Below are 16,179 nucleotides of genomic sequence, written 5' to 3' on the forward strand. Positions count from 1 at the left end.
TTTGTTTTTTTTTTGTTTGTTTTTTTTGTTTTGTTTTTTACCTAGTCCTCTTATGGGACATTAACTTTTGTCTGATTACTGGTATAATGCATATTACAATGCACCAGCATTGCAATGCATCATACCTGTCAGTGCTGCACTGACAGAAGCCTTTTAGACCCTGCTTTGAGCATAGTCTAACAGGCTTGCCATAGTTGGGTGACCCAGGGGCCCTATTTAAAGGGACTCCCTCTTCCTGCCTTCTAAATGCTGCTGGGTCACTCCATGTCAAGTGAACCAATGAATATTACTGCTTTATTTTTACTTATTTTGAGAATTTGTTCTTTGGTATAATACTGTTAGAGGATGCAAAATGTGAAGAAAAAAATTGTATATTTTTTTTTTTTTATTAATTTTCAAAGTTGTGAATGTGAATTTCTCTGTTGCACGCCTTTACGTTTCTGTTCATAACTCAGGCAAGAAATAAAATAGAAATGGGAAAAACACCATTCAACTCAGAACAACAGTACAAGCTTTTAACAGATATGTCACAAGTAGGGTTGCTCGATCCGATCATGTAAAATCGGAATTATACCGATTTTCGCTATGATAGGATTTCCGAATCCCGATTCCGATCTTTGAATGTGATCTGAAGTGTGTTTTTTTTTTTTTTTGCACAATGCTTGTGATTGACACGTGAACCTCCCAACGAAGAGCCTGTGAAGTGTGGGCACATCCTGAAACGCTAGTAGGCATTTCAGCTACTGGCATGACTGTGATTGGCTGTGGTCAGGCACTGTAAGGCCATGTTCACACGTTGCAGATTTTACCGCGGATCCGCGGCGTTTTTGATGCTGCGGATCTGCAGCAGTTTGCTGGGGGTCTGTGCGGGCCTGTCGGGGGGGTCTGTTCGGGCCTGTCGGGGGGGTCTGTTCGGGCCTGTCGGGGGGGTCTGTTCGGGCCTGTCGGGGCGTCTGTGCGGGCCTGTCGGGGGTCTGTACGGGCTGCCGGGAGGTCTGTGCTGGCCTGTCGGGGGTCTGTGCGGGCCTGTCAGGGGTCTTTGTGTGTGTGTAGGCATCGTCCAATGGGACTACAAGTCCCATCGGGCTATGCCTGCTACAATGACAGTGATTGACACATTAGCCAATGATTGGACAGTAGTAGTCCCATCATCCGGCTAATGTGTTGAATGTAAAAAGAAAAACACAAACATGCATACCTACAACATGCATACCATGTACAACATGCATACCATGTACAACATGCATACCATGTACAACATGCATACATACGTACAACATGCATACATACGTACAACATGCATACATACGTACTACATGCATACATACGTACAACATGCATACATACGTACTACATGCATACATACGTACAACATGCATACATACGTACAACATGCATACATAATACAACATAGAGTACATACCATCACTTGTCACTTAGATCCCCGAAGCCAGTGTCACCTGTAAAAAATATTAAAATAACAAACAAACAATATACTCCCTGATCCGCAGAAATCCACAAGTGTCCCACGACAATCTCCCGTGGAGAGCAGCAGCATCAGCTGATGTGACCGCTCTCTAGGGGCTCCAGGAATACAATGACGGGAGGGAGGTATCCTTCCGCACTGTATTCCTCCGCCACTAAAAGATAGTCCCTAGTCTCACTTTTGGCACTGCTGTGTGAGAAAGTTCTCACGCAGCAATGGCATAAAGTGAGACCAGTGAACTACAGTAAAGACCCCCTAGAGGCCCGCACATACCCCCAGCAGCCCGCACAGACCCCCGAGAGGCCCACACACTTTCAGTCATTTAGAAAATACCACAATGTAAAATAGGTGTTTTAGGAATTCCGATTTTTTTTTTCTCCATTGACTTCAATGAGGATCGGGAATCGGAATTCCCGATCGCTGATTTTCAAGTGTGATCGGACCGATCCTTTCCCATCTGATTTTTAGGGTGATCGATCCTAGTCACAAGAGCTTCTTTGTTAATATTTTACCCATGCGGAATCAAATGCAAAATTTCAAAATCAAGATAATGTGAATTTTTTGCAAATTTAATATGTGCCTCCTATGCTCAAGTTGGGCTCTCAACAGCATCATACGTTAAAAAAAAATTACAAAAAAAAACAAAATGGTGTCAATATTGAATTCAGATCTGTTCAGCCTGTGGTCTAAAAGTGTAGGGTCTATGTTTGACAAATAAACTCCCACTCAAACTGCTCTCCACAAATCCAGTCACATCTCCCAGATCTGTCCAGTAAAGGAGAACCTGAGCAGATTGTAGAAAGAGGAGTACCACAAGCACACCCCAGAAGGTGTGGAATATAGCAATAATTAACATAAAAAATGTGAGTTCTGAACATGATCGGCACTGGTGGCTAGGGTTGAGCGAAACGGATCGTTCATTTTCATAAGTCGCCGACTTTTAGCAAAGTCGGCGTCTCATGAAACCCGACCTGTTCCCTGAGTGGGGTCGGCCATGCGGTACGCGACTTTCGCGCCAAAGTCGCGTTTTAATGACGCTAAAAGTGCCATTTCTCAGCCAATGAAGGTGGACGCAGATCTCAGTCCCCACCATCTTAGAGAAGGGCATTGCAGTGATTGGCTTGCTTTCTGCGGCGTCACAGGGGCTATAAAGGGGCGTTCCCGCCGACCGCCATTTTACTGCTGCTGATCTGAGCGTAGGGAGAGGTTGCTGCCGCTTCGTCAGAAGCAGGGAGAGCGTTAGGCAGGGTACATTCACCCCCAAACCGCTTGTGCTGTAGCGATTTCCACTGTCCAGCACCACCTTTTGTTTGCAGGGACAGTGTAGGCTAGGTTTTTTTTTTCCTCAGCGCTGTAGCTCATTGGGCTGCCCTAGAAGGCTCCCTGATAGCTGCGTTGCTGTGTGTGTACGCCGCTGTACAAACCAACTGCTTTTTTCAAAGCACAAATCCTGTTGTTCCTTCCTTTCTGCACAGCTATCATGTTTGTTTGTCCACACTTTTGTGTGCAGCAGTCCTTTTTATAGCTGCCTGCCATACATTTCTGAGATTACTGCAGGGAGATAAAGATTGGCAAGTCTGCCTCTGTGCCAGTGCTGTGTGTGGCATCTGTCTCTCATTGTGTGCCACAGAAAACCTAGTGTGTAATACTGGGCCATTTTATTTTTTTTTGTAAATTCTCCCTGAAAAAAAAATAAATAAATAAATAGTGGGAGATAAAGATTGGCAAGTCTGCCTCTGTGCCATTGCTGTGTGTGGCATCTGTCTCTCATAGTGTGCCACAGAAAACCAGTGTGTAATACTGGGCCATTTTTTTTTTTTTTTGTAAATTATCCCTGGAAAAAAAAAGTAGTGGGAGATAAAGATTGGCAAGTCTGCCTCTGTGCCATTGCTGTGTGTGGCATCTGTCTCTCATAGTGTGCCACAGAAAACCAGTGTGTAATGCTGGGCCATTTTTTTTTTTTTTTTGTAAATTCTCCCTGAAAAAAAAAAAAAAAATAGTGGGAGATAAAGATTGGCATTTCTGCTTGAGTGCTGGTCGTGTGTGTACCATCTGTCTCAAATTATTGGGGCACAGAAAACCTAGTGTGTAACATTGGGCCTGGTTTTCCTTTCAGTGTCAGCCACCTATAAAGGTGTATATAAATCCTACAGAAGTTAAGAGTTCACCTTCTAAGTTGTTTTACAGTAACAAATACCGTTACTTTGGTTACGTTTTGCAAACAATGAGGAAGTCAGGTGGAAGAGGTCGTGGGCGGTCATTGTCAGCTGGTAATGATGGTAGTGGAGGTGGAGCATCAGGTGGTCCTGGTAAAAGCAGTACAGCACCTAAGTCTCGAGTTGTTGAGCCAGGTTTGTCGTCTGGCTACACAAGGCCTCGAACGCTCCCTTTTCTGGGAGTAAGAAAACCGCTTTTAAAGCCGGAGCAGCAAGAACAATTTTTGGCTTTCCTTGCTGACTCAGCCTCTAGCTCTTTTGCCTCCTCTTCTGAAAGTGCAAAATGTAAAAGCAGCGCGTCGTTAGTGCATGTTCACGGTCAGGGACAAGTCGCTTCCTTGTCTTCTTCACCCAGAACAAGAGAGAAGGATGCGTCAGGAGACACAACGGGTTACTCCATGGAGCTCTTTACACATACCGTTCCTGGGTTAGACAGTGAAACAGTTAACAGGCCATGCCCATTAGAATTTGAATCGGACATGGAGTGCACTGATGCACAGCCACAGCCAGATTACTATGCTGTTCCTTTGACTCAGACCAGAACATTGCCCTCGCAGTGTACTGAGCCAGAATCAAACCCAGCTGAGACTATGGTGCCCCGTCACGAACGCTATACCACCGGCTTACACGGTGACACAGACGAAGTTGCACACGAGATAGAAGAGGAGGTCATAGATGACCCAGTTGTTGACCCCGATTGGCAGCCATTGGGGGAACAGGGTGCAGGCGGCAGTAGTTCTGAAGTGGAGGAGGAGGAGGAGCCGCAGCAGGCATCAACATCACAACAGGTTCCATCTGCCGGGCCTGTATCTGGCCAAAAACGCGTGGCAAAACCAGTTGGAGGACAGCGTGGCCGTCCGGTTAAAGAAGCTCAGTCTGCAATGCCTGAAAAGGTATCCGATAGTAGAAAGAGTGCAGTCTGGCATTTTTTTAAACAACATCCAAATGATCAGCGCAAAGTCATCTGTCAAAAATGTTCAACTACCTTAAGCAGAGGTCAGAATCTTAAAAGTCTAAATACAAGTTGCATGCATAGACATTTATCCACCATGCATTTGCAAGCCTGGACTAACTACCAAACGTCCCCAAAGGTTGCAGCACCCTCGGCCAATGAAGCTAGTCAGCAACGCTACATCACTTCCCTCACTGTAAGCCCATCATTTCCCGCAACACCTGCAGTATCTGTGCAGCTTTTGTCTCCAGGCTAAAGCAGTCAGGGAATCACCAGGTTCATAGTAGGAAACACTGCATGTAGGGCACCGGCAAGAATACCATCTCCAACCCTCTCTGTCTGCCATGTCCACTGGCACCACCGCTAGTTCCACGATCTCCAGCTCTCCAGTCCAGCTCACCCTACATGAGACTCTTGTTAGGAAAAGGAAGTATTCATCCTCGTATCCGCGTACACAGGGTTTGAACGCCCACATTGCTAGACTAATCTCATTAGAGATGATGCCCTACCGGTTAGTTGAAAGCGAAGCTTTCAAAGCGCTGATGGACTACGCTGTACCACGCTACGAGCTACCCAGTCGACACTTCTTTTCTAGAAAAGCCATCCCAGCCCTCCAACAGCATGTTAAAGACCGCATCGTCCATGCACTCAGGCAGTCTGTGACTACAAAGGTACACCTGACAACAGATGCATGGACCAGTAGGCATGGCTAGGGACGTTACGTTTCCATCACGGCACACTGGGTGAATGTGGTGGATGCAGGGTCCACAGGGGCCAGCAATATTGGGACAGTTCTGCCTAGCCCACGGTCAAGGAAAGAGTTGGCTGTAGGTGTTCGCCCCCCCCCCCCCTCCTCCTCTTCCTCGTCCTCCTGCAGAAGCGAGAGCTCGTCCACAGACCGCAGTCGCACATCCACTCCATCCGCAGCTGCCACTGTTGCACACCAGGTGTGCCATTATGGGACAGCTAGTGGCAAGCGTCAGCAGGCTGTATTGGCAGTGAAGTGTTTGGGCGACAACAGACACACCGTGGAAGTTCTGTCCGAGTTCTTGCAGAAAGAAACTCAGTCATGGCTGGGCACTGTACATCTTGAGGCAGGCAAGGTAGTGAGTGATAACGGAAGGAATTTCATGGCTGCCATAGCCCTTTCCCAACTGAAACACATTCCTTGCCTGGCTCACACCTTAAACCTGGTGGTGCAGTGCTTCCTGAAAAGTTATCCGGGGTTACCCGACCTGCTCCTCAAAGTGCGCAGACTTTGCTCGCATATCCGCCGTTCGCCCGTACACTCCAGCCGTATGCAGAACTATCAGCGGTCTTTGAACCTTCCCCAGCATCGCCTAATCATCGACGTTGCAACAAGGTGGAACTCCACACTGCACATGCTTCAGAGACTGTGCGAACAGAGGCGTGCTGTTATGTATTTGTGGGAGGATACACGGGCAGGCAGTTGGATGGCAGACATGGAGTTGTCAGGTGTGCAGTGGTCGAAGCTACAAGACCTGTGTCAAGTCCTTCAGTGTTTTGAGGAATGCACACGGCTGGTTAGTGCAGACAACGCCATAATAAGCATGAGCATCCCCCTAATGTGTCTGCTGATGCAAAGTTTGACGCACATAAAGGAGCAGGCGTCTGCAGCCGAGGAAGAGGAAAGCCTTGATGACAGTCAGCCATTGTCTGGTCAGGGCCGTGTAGAGGACGCGGTAATGGGCGAAGAGGATGAGGAGGACGATGGGGATGAGTACTTTTTTAATGAGGAAGCTTCTCCTGGGCCAACAGAAATTAGTGGCGTTGCAAGGCCGGGTTCTGTTTTTTTAAGGGAGACAAGTGACGTAGATTTATAATAATAATAGTAATCTTTATTTTTATATAGCGCTAACATATTCCGCAGCGCTTTACAATTTGCACACATTATCATCGCTGTCCCCGTTGGGGCTCACAATCTAAATTCCCTATCAGTATGTCTTTGGAATGTGGGAGGAAACCGGAGTACCCGGAGGAAACCCACGCAAACACGGAGAGAACATACAAACTCTTTGCAGATGTTGTCCTTAGTGGGGCTTGAACCCAGGACTCCAGCGCTGCAAGGCTGCTGTGCTATCCACTGCGCCACCGTGCCTGTAACTGCCCCTCAAACCAGCACAACCGCAGATTTGACAACTGGAACTTTGGCCCACATGGCGGATTATGACTTACGTATCCTCAAAAGGGACCCACGCATTATTAAAATGATGACCGATGACGATTACTGGTTGGCCTGCATCCTTGACCCTCGCTATAAAGGCAAATTGCAAAATATTATGCCACATGAGAACCTCGAACAAATATTAGCAACCAAACAAGCAACTCTTGTAGACCGTTTGATTCAGGCATTCCCAGCACACAGCGCCGGTGATGGTTCTCACACGAGCTGCAGGGGGCTACAGGGCAGAGGTGTTAGAGGTGCACAAATCAGAAGTGGCGTTGGACAGAGGGGTTTTCTGACCAGGTTGTGGAGTGATTTCGCAATGACCGCAGACAGGACAGGTACTGCAGCATCTATTCAAAGTGACAGGAGACAACATTTGTCCAGTATGGTTACTAACTATTTTTCATCCCTTATCGATGTTCTCCCTCAACCGTCATTCCCATTTGATTACTGGGCATCCAAATTAGACACCTGGCCTGAATTGGCAGAATATGCATTGCAGGAGCTTGCTTGCCCAGCAGCTAGTGTGCTATCAGAAAGAGTATTCAGTGCTGCTGGTTCAATATTAACCGAAAAAAGGACTCGTCTGGCTACCCAAAATGTGGATGATCTAACCTTCATTAAAATGAACCATGTCATGGTTCTCAATGACAAGAGAACTACAGAAACGCATAAATCAGGACTAGCTCTTGGATGATGGAAGCTAGAGCTGACCGTGAGCTAAACCTACCGCACAACTAACAGTGGCCGGGTAGCGTGCCTACGTAGTCCCTAGACGCCCAGCGCCAGCCGGAGGACTAACTACCCCTGGCAGAGGAAAAACAGGCCTGGCTTACCTCAAGTGGAAATTCCCCAAAAAGGTGACAGAAGCCCCCCACATGTATTGACGGTGAGTTCAGAGGGAAAAGACATACGTAGTATGAAGGCAGGTTCAGCAAAGCGAGGTCCACTTACTAGATAGTAGGAAAATAAGAAAGGGAACTTCACGGTCAGCTGAAAACCCTATTTACAAAACCATCCTGAAATTACTTTAAACTCAAGTCTCAACTCATGAGACTGGAGTGGTAATTTCAGCTCACAAGAGCTTCCAGCTACAGCAAAATACAATAACTGTGAACTGGAACAAAAATGCAAAATAATACTCAGGACAAAAGTCCAACTTAGCTGATCAGAAGACTAGGAGCAGGAACATGCAACAGAAAGCTCTGGTTACATTGATGACCGGCAAGGCAATGACTGAGCAGCAAGGTTAAATAGGAAACTCCCATATCCTGGAGGAAACAGGTGAACAGAGAAGTGAAGACAAGTCCAGTACCACCAGTGACCACCGGGGGAGCCCAAAACCAAATTCACAACAGAACCACTCCTGGATTTCAAATTATTTTGCCCCACCTTTCCCGGCTGACACCTAGCTTTCCTATAAAAAGGTCTTGCTTGTGGACTGGTCTTACTGAGTCTTCCAATCTCTTAATTAGCAGCAGCTGTTTGTCCAGCATACGACATGTTTACACCTCCCTCAATGGGAAAACTCCCCCCACGGGGCCGTGGTCTCGCCACTTGGCGCAAGAACCCGTTAGAGTGCCGTTTGTCTGAAGAGGTGGGTGTGTCCGCTTTTGGTCGACGGCACTGCCACTGGGTCCCTCATAGTACAATAAAGTGTCTCTGGCGGTGGTGGCGCGCACCCAACGTCAGACACACCGTTGTAACATGAGGGGCCCTGGGACGGTACCGCCGGCCACAAGAGAGTTCCCCCCCCCACCCAGCTCAAACTGTGCTCTACCACGTGCAAAATTATCTCGCACAGCTCCACCAATGTTTAGTCTATGCGCTGACATCATTCAATGCCTGGCACTGACAATACCAATTTGTTGACATCTATGATGCTAGTTAAAGTAGTCTGGGTCAGTGTCCTATATTGACACCAGTAAATACTAAGTTACTGCCAAATTACTTTGTCAGAAACTCAGCAGATGAGCCCAACCCTGTACCTAAGTATGCCACCTTTTTTTTTGTTGTTGTTGTTTTGCGAGACATTAACATCTATTTATTTTTTGTGAGTACTAACTGTGTCAGACACTCCTTGCAATCGTCCTCCGCTGACCACACCAATGCTGCCTGTGTACCCATGTAACCTATTTAAAACTGCCTTGAGCCTCTTTTTAGTTATTTTAGGCCTAGTAAGCCTGTCTGTGGTCCCTCCTTGCAATCCTCCTCCACTGACCACACCAATGCTGCCCGTGTACCCCTGGAACCTATTTAAAACTGCATAGAGCCTATTTTTAGTTATTTTAGGCCTAGTAAGCCTGTCTGCGGTCACTCCTTGCAATGCTCCTCCACTGACCACACCAATGCTGCCCGTGTACCCCTGGAACCTATTTAAAACTGCATAGAGCCTATTTTTATTTATTTTAGGCCTAGTAAGCCTGTCTGCGGTCCTTCCTTGCAATCCTCCTCCACTGACCACACCAATGCTGCCTGTGTACCCCTGGAACCTATTTAAAACTGCATAGAGCCTATTTTTAGTTATTTTAGGCCTAGTAAGCCTGTCTGCGGTCACTCCTTGCAATCCTCCTCCACTGACCACACCAATGCTGCCCGTGTACCCCTGGAACCTATTTAAAACTGCATAGAGCCTATTTTTATTTATTTTAGGCCTAGTAAGCCTGTCTGCGGTCCCTCCTTGCAATCCTCCTCCGCTGACCACACCAATGCTGCCCGTGTACCCATGGAACCTATTTAGAACTGCATAGAGCCTATTTTTATTTATTTTAGGCCTAGTAAGCCTGTCTGCGGTCCCTCTTTGCAATCCTCCTCCGCTGACCACACCAATGCTGCCCGTGTACCCCTGGAACCCATTTAAAACTGCATAGAGCCTATTTTTAGTTATTTTAGGCCTAGTAAGCCTGTCTGCGGTCCCTCCTTGCAATCCTCCTCCACTGACCACACCAATGCTGCCCGTGTACCCCTGGAACCTATTTAAAAGTTCATAGAGCCTATTTATATATTTTATTTAATATTAATAAAGCCATGATGGACTACGCTGTACCACGCTACAAGCTAACCAGTCGACACTTCTTTAGCGAGAAAAGCCATCCCAACCCTCCACCAGCATGTAAAAGACTGCATTGACCATGCACTCTGGCAATCTGTGAGTACAAAGGTGCACCTGACAACAGACGCATGGACCTGTAGGCATGGCCACGGAAGGTTACGTGTCCATTACGGCGCAATGGGTTAATGTGGTGGATGCATGGTCCACAGGGGACAGCCTACTAAGTCCGTCTGCAGTCCCTAATTCAAAATGTCCTCCACTGTATAAATCTGAGCTTCAACCTTCTGGCTCTCATTAAGTGCTTTTTAACAAAAAGTTTGGTGGTTGGGGCCTACTAACGGTGTCTGCTGCTCCCTGGTGTTGTCCTCCACTGTATAAATCTGAGCTTCAACCTTCTGGCTCTCATTAAGTGCTTTCTTTAAATAAATTGGTGGTTAGGGCCTACTAACGGTGTCTGCCGCTCCCTGGTGTTGTCCTCCACTGTATAAATCTGAGCTTCAACCTTCTGGCTCTCATTAAGTGCTGTTTTTTAAAAAGTTTGGTAGTTGGGGCCTACTAACGGTGTCTGCCTGTTATGACCCCAATGGCAGAGGGTCTCAAGAGTACATACCAAGTCTGCAAACACAAAAAAACCAGCTCATAGGGCAGTGGTAACTGGGCTGACCATATATCTAATCCTAGCACCACAAATAGCAGCAGCCGGGGAACGTGCCTACGTTGGTTCTAGACGTCTCGCGCCAGCCGGAGAACTAACTAACCCTAGAAGGGAAAAGATAGACCTTTCTTGCCTCCAGAGAAAAGACCCCAACAAATAATAACGGTGAGGTAAGGAGAAAAGACAAACGTAAGAGTGAACTAGATATTTAGCAAAGAGAGGCCCACTGACTAATAGCAGAATATAGTAAGATGACTTATATGGTCAGCAAAAACCCTATCAAAATTTCCACGCTGGATATTCAAGAACCCCCGAACCGTCTAACGGCCCGGGGGGAGAACACCAGCCCCCTAGAGCTTCCAGCAAAATCAGGAATCACATTTAGTACAAGCTGGACAAAAAATAAGAGCAAAGCAAATAATCAAAAAACAAGGAAGCAGGACTTAGCTTAATTTTGCAAGATCCAAGACCAGCAGACAGGAGCAAACAGAAAGGAACTGATTACAACAATGCCAGGCACTGGACTGAGAAACCAAGAAGTTTATATAGCAACACCCCTGGACTAACGACCCAGGTGGGTGCCAAACTGAGGAAAGACAATCCCAGAGTCATATCACTAGTGACCACAAGAGGGAGCCAAAAAAGTCTAATTCACAACACTGCCGCTCCCTGGTGTTGTCCTCCACTGTATAAATGTGAGCTTCAACCTTCTGGCTCTCATTAACCCCTTTCTGACATCTGACGTACTATCCCGTCGAGGTGGGGTGGGCCCATATGACCACCGACGGGATAGTACGTCATACGCGATCGGCCGCGCTCACGGGGGGAGCGTGGCCGATCGCGGCCGGGTGTCAGCTGCATATCGCAGCTGACATCCGGCACTATGTGCCAGGAGCGGTCACGGACCGCCCCCGGCACATTAACCCCCGGCACACCGCGATCAAATATGATCGCGGTGTGCCGGCGGTATAGGAAAGCATCGCGCAGGGAGGGGGCTCCCTGCGGGCTTCCCTGAGACCCCCGGAGCAACGCGATGCGATCGCGTTGCTCCGAGGGTCTCCTACCTCCCTCCTCGCCGCAGGTCCCGGATCCAAGATGGCCGCGGCATCCGGGTCCTGCAGGGAGGGAGGTGGATTACCGAGTGCCTGCTCAGAGCAGGCGCTGTTAAGCCTGCAGCCCTGCACAGCAGATCGCCGATCTGACAGAGTGCTGTGCACACTGTCAGATCACTGATCTGTAATGTCCCCCCCTGGGACAAAGTAAAAAAGTAAAAAAAAAAAATTTCCACATGTGTAAAAAAAATAAAAAATAAATTCCTAAATAAAGAAAAATAAATAAATATTATTCCCATAAATACATTTCTTTATCTAAATAAAAAAAAAAACTTATAATAAAAATACACATATTTAGTATCGCCGCGTCCGTAACGACCCAACCTATAAAACTGCCCCGCTAGTTAACCCCTTCAGTAAACACCGTGAGAAAAAAAAAAAACGAGGCAAAAAACAACGCTTTATTACCATACTGCCGAACAAAAAGTGGAATAACATGCGATCAAAAAGACGAATATAAATAACCATGGTACCGCTGGAAACGTTATCTTGTCCCGCAAAAAACGAGCCGCCATACAGCATCATCAGCAAAAAAATTAAAAAGTTATAGTCCTGAGAATAAAGCAATACCAAAATAATTATTTTTTCTATAAAATAGCTTTTATCGTATAAAAGCGCCAAAACATAAAAAAATGATATAAATGAGGTATCGCTGTAATCGTACTGACCTGAAGAATAAAACTGCTTTATCAATTTTACCAAAAGCGGAACGGTATAAACGCCTCCCCCAAAAGAAATTCATGAATAGCTGGTTTTTGATCATTCTGCCTCACAAAAATCGGAATAAAAAGCGATCAAAAAATGTCATGTGCCCGAAAATGTTACCAATAAAAACGTCAACTCGTCCCGCAAAAAACAAGACCTCACATGACTCTGTGGACTCAAATATGGAAAAATTATAGCTCTCAAAATGTGGTAACACAAAAAATATTTTTTGCAATAAAAAGCGTCTTTCAGTGTGTGACGGCTGCCAATCATAAAAATCCGCTAAATAACCCGCTATAAAAGTAAATCAAACCCCCCTTCATCACCCCCTTAGTTAGGGAAAAATAAAAAAAATGTATTTGTTTCCATTTTCCCATTAGGGTTAGGGCTAGGGTTAGGGTTACAGCTAGGGTTAGGGCTAGGGTTAGGGCTAGGGTTATTGCTAGGGTTAGGGCTAGGGTTATTGCTAGGGTTAGGGCTAGGGTTGGGGCTAGGGTTGGGGCTAGGGTTAAGGCTACAGTTAGGGTTGGGGCTAAAGTTAGGGTTAGGGTTTGGATTACATTTATGGTTGGGAATAGGGTTGGAATTAGGGTTAGGGGTGTGTCAGGGTTAGGGGTGTGGTTAGGGTTACCGTTGGGATTAGGGTAAGGGTTGTGTTTGGATTAGGGTTTCAGTTATAATTGGGGGTTTCCACTGTTTAGGCACATCAGGGGCTCTCCAAACGGGACATGGCATCCGATCTCAATTCCAGACAATTCTGCGTTGAAAAAGTAAAACAGTGCTCCTTCCCTTCAGAGCTCTCCCGTGTACCCAAACAGGGGTTTACCCCAACATATGGGGTATCGGCGTATTCAGGACAAATTGGACAACATCTTTTGGGGTCCAATTTCTCCTGTTACCCTTGGGAAAATACAAAACTGGGGGCTAAAAAATCATTTTTGTGAAAAAAATAATAATTTTTATTTTCACGGCTCTGCGTTATAAACTGTAGTGAAACACTTGGTTGTTCAAAGTTTTCACAACACATCTAGATAAGTTTCTTGGGGGGGTCTAATTTCCAATACGGGGTCACTTGTGGGGGGTTTCTACTGTTTAGGTACATCAGGGGCTCTGCAAATGCAACGTGACGCCTGCAGACCAATCCATCTAAGTCTGCATTCCATACGGCGCTCCTTCCCTTCCGAGCTCTGCCATGCGCCCAAACAGTGGTTTACACCCACATATGGGGTATCAGCGTACACAGGACAAATTGGACAACAACTTTTGGGGTCCAATTTATCCTGTTACCCTTGTGAAAATACAAAACTGGGGGCTAAAAAATCATTTTTGTGAAAAAAATAATAATTTTTATTTTCACGGCTCTGCGTTATAAACTGTAGTGAAACACTTGGGGGTTCAAAGTTCTCACAACACATCTAGATAAGTTCCTTGGGAGGTCTAGTTTCCAATTTGGGGTCACTTGTGGGGGGTTTCTACTGTTTGGGTACATCAGGGGCTCTGCAAATGCAACGTGACGCCTGCAAACATATGGGGTATCAGCGTACTCAGTACAAATTGGACAACAACTTTTGGGGTCCAATTTATTATGTTACCCTTGTAAAAATACAAAGCTGGGGGATAAAAAATCATTTCTGTGAAAAAAAGAGGAATTTTTATTTTCGCGGCTCTGCGTTATAAACTGTAGTGAAACACTTGGGGGTTCAAAGCTCTCAAAACACATCTAGATAAGTTCCTTAGGGGGTCTACTTTCCAAAATGGTGTCACTTGTGGGGGGTTTTAATGTTTAGACACATCAGGGGCTCTCCAAACGCAACATGGCGTCCCATCTTAATTCCAGTCAATTTTGCATTGAAAAGTCAAATGGCGCTCCTTCCCTTCCAAGCTCTGCCCTGCGCCCAAACAATGGTTTACACCCACATATGGGGTATCGTCGTACTCAGGACAAATTGCACAACAACTTTTGTGGTCTAATTTCTTCTCTTACCTTTGGGAAAATAAAAAAATGGGGGCAAAAAGATCATTTTTGTGAAAAAATATGATTTTTTATTTTTACGGCTCTGCATTATAAACTTCTGTGAAGCACTTGTTGGGTCAAAGTGCTCAACACACATCTATGTAAGTTCCTTAGGGGGTCTACTTTCCAAAATAGTGTCAATTGTGGGGGGGTTTCAATGTTTAGGCACATCAGGGGCTCTCCAAACGCAACATGGCATCCCATGTCAATTCCAGTCAATTTTGCATTGAAAAGTCAAATGGCGCTCCTTTCCTTCCGAGCTCTGCCATGCGCCCAAACAGTGGTTTACCCCCACATATGGGGTATCAGCGTACTCAGGACAAATTGTACAACAACTTTTGGGGTCCATTTTCTCCTGTTACCCTTGGTAAAATAAAACAAATTGGAGCTGAAATTAATTTTGTGTGAAAAAAAGTTAAATGTTCATTTTTATTTAAACATTCCAAAAATTCCTGTGAAACACCTGAAAGGTTAATAAATTTATTGAATGTGGTTTTGAGCACCTTGAGGGGTGCAGTTTTTAGAATGGTGTCACACTTGGGTATTTTCTGTCATATAGACCCCTCAAAATGACTTCAAATGAGATGTGGTCCCTAAAAAAAAAATGGTGTTGTAAAAATGAGAAATTTCTGGTCAACTTTTAACCCTTATAACTCCCTAACAAAAAAAAAATTGGTTCCAAAATTGTGCTGATGTAAAGTAGACATGTGGGAAATGTTACTTATTAAGTATTTTGCGTGACATATGTCTGTGATTTAAGGGCATAAAAATTCAAAGTTGGAAAATTGTGAAATTTTCAAAATTTTCACCAAATATCCGTTTTTTTCACAAATAAACGCAAGTTATATCGAAGAAATTTTACCACTATCATGAAGTACAATATGTCATGAGAAAACAATGTCAGAATCGCCAAGATCCGTTGAAGTGTTCCAGAGTTATAACCTCATAAAGGGACAGTGGTCAGAATTGTAAAAATTGACCTGGTCATTAACGTGCAAACCACCCTTGGGGGTGAAGGGGTTAAGTGCTTTTTAACAAAAAATTGGTGGTTGGGGCCTACTAACGGTGTCTGCCGCTCCCTGGTGTTGTCCTCCACTGTATTAATCTGAGCTTCAACCTTCTGGCTCTCATTAAGTGCTGTTTTTTAAAAAATTTGGTGGTTGGGGCCTACTAACGGTGTCTGCCGCTCCCTGGTGTTGTCCTCCACTGTATAAATCTGAGCTTCTACTTTCTGGCTCTCATTAAGTGCTTTTTAAAAAAAAAAAAAAGTTTGGTGGTTGGGGCCTACTAACGGTGTCTGCCGCTCCCTGGTGTTGTCCTCCACTGTATAAATCTGAGCTTCAACCTTCTGGCTCTCATGAAGTGCTTTTTAACAAAAATTTGGTGGTTGGGGCCTACTAACGGTGTCTGCCCCTCCCTGGTGTTGTCCTCCACTGTATAAATCTGAGCTTCAACCTTCTGGCTCTCATGAAGTGCTTTTTAACAAAAATTTGGTGGTTGGGGCCTACTAACGGTGTCTGCCCCTCCCTGGTGTTGTCCTCCACTGTATAAATCTGAGCTTCAACCTTCTGGCTCTCATTAAGTGCTTTTTTAAAAAAAATTGGTGGTTGGGGCCTACTAACGGTGTGTGCCGCACCTTGATGTTGTCCTGTGTTATTTTTCTGACCTTTAATCTTCAGGCTTTCGGCCTTCATTTGTAATATTAAACTGCATAGGGCCTACTAGTTGGGTTGGGCCTACTAACGGTGTCTGCCGCTCAAAGGTGTTCTCCTCCACTGAACAAAGCAGTGCCACCTGTT

At 45.7% G+C, this 16,179-nt stretch overlaps 2 protein-coding genes across 11 annotated transcripts in view; one reads left to right on the forward strand and one right to left on the reverse strand.

The window, feature by feature from the left end:
• Window positions 1-16,179, forward strand: part of EYA3 (EYA transcriptional coactivator and phosphatase 3) — a 758,790-nt gene that overhangs the window by 690,808 nt on the left and 51,803 nt on the right. The gene's annotated exons all lie outside the window — the stretch shown is intronic.
• XKR8 (XK related 8) overlaps window positions 1-16,179 on the reverse strand; it is a 523,821-nt gene that overhangs the window by 213,566 nt on the left and 294,076 nt on the right. The gene's annotated exons all lie outside the window — the stretch shown is intronic.

The sequence above is a fragment of the Ranitomeya variabilis genome, chromosome 3 (genome assembly GCF_051348905.1).
Source record: "Ranitomeya variabilis isolate aRanVar5 chromosome 3, aRanVar5.hap1, whole genome shotgun sequence".
In the NCBI taxonomy this organism is placed as follows: Eukaryota; Metazoa; Chordata; class Amphibia; order Anura; family Dendrobatidae; genus Ranitomeya; species Ranitomeya variabilis.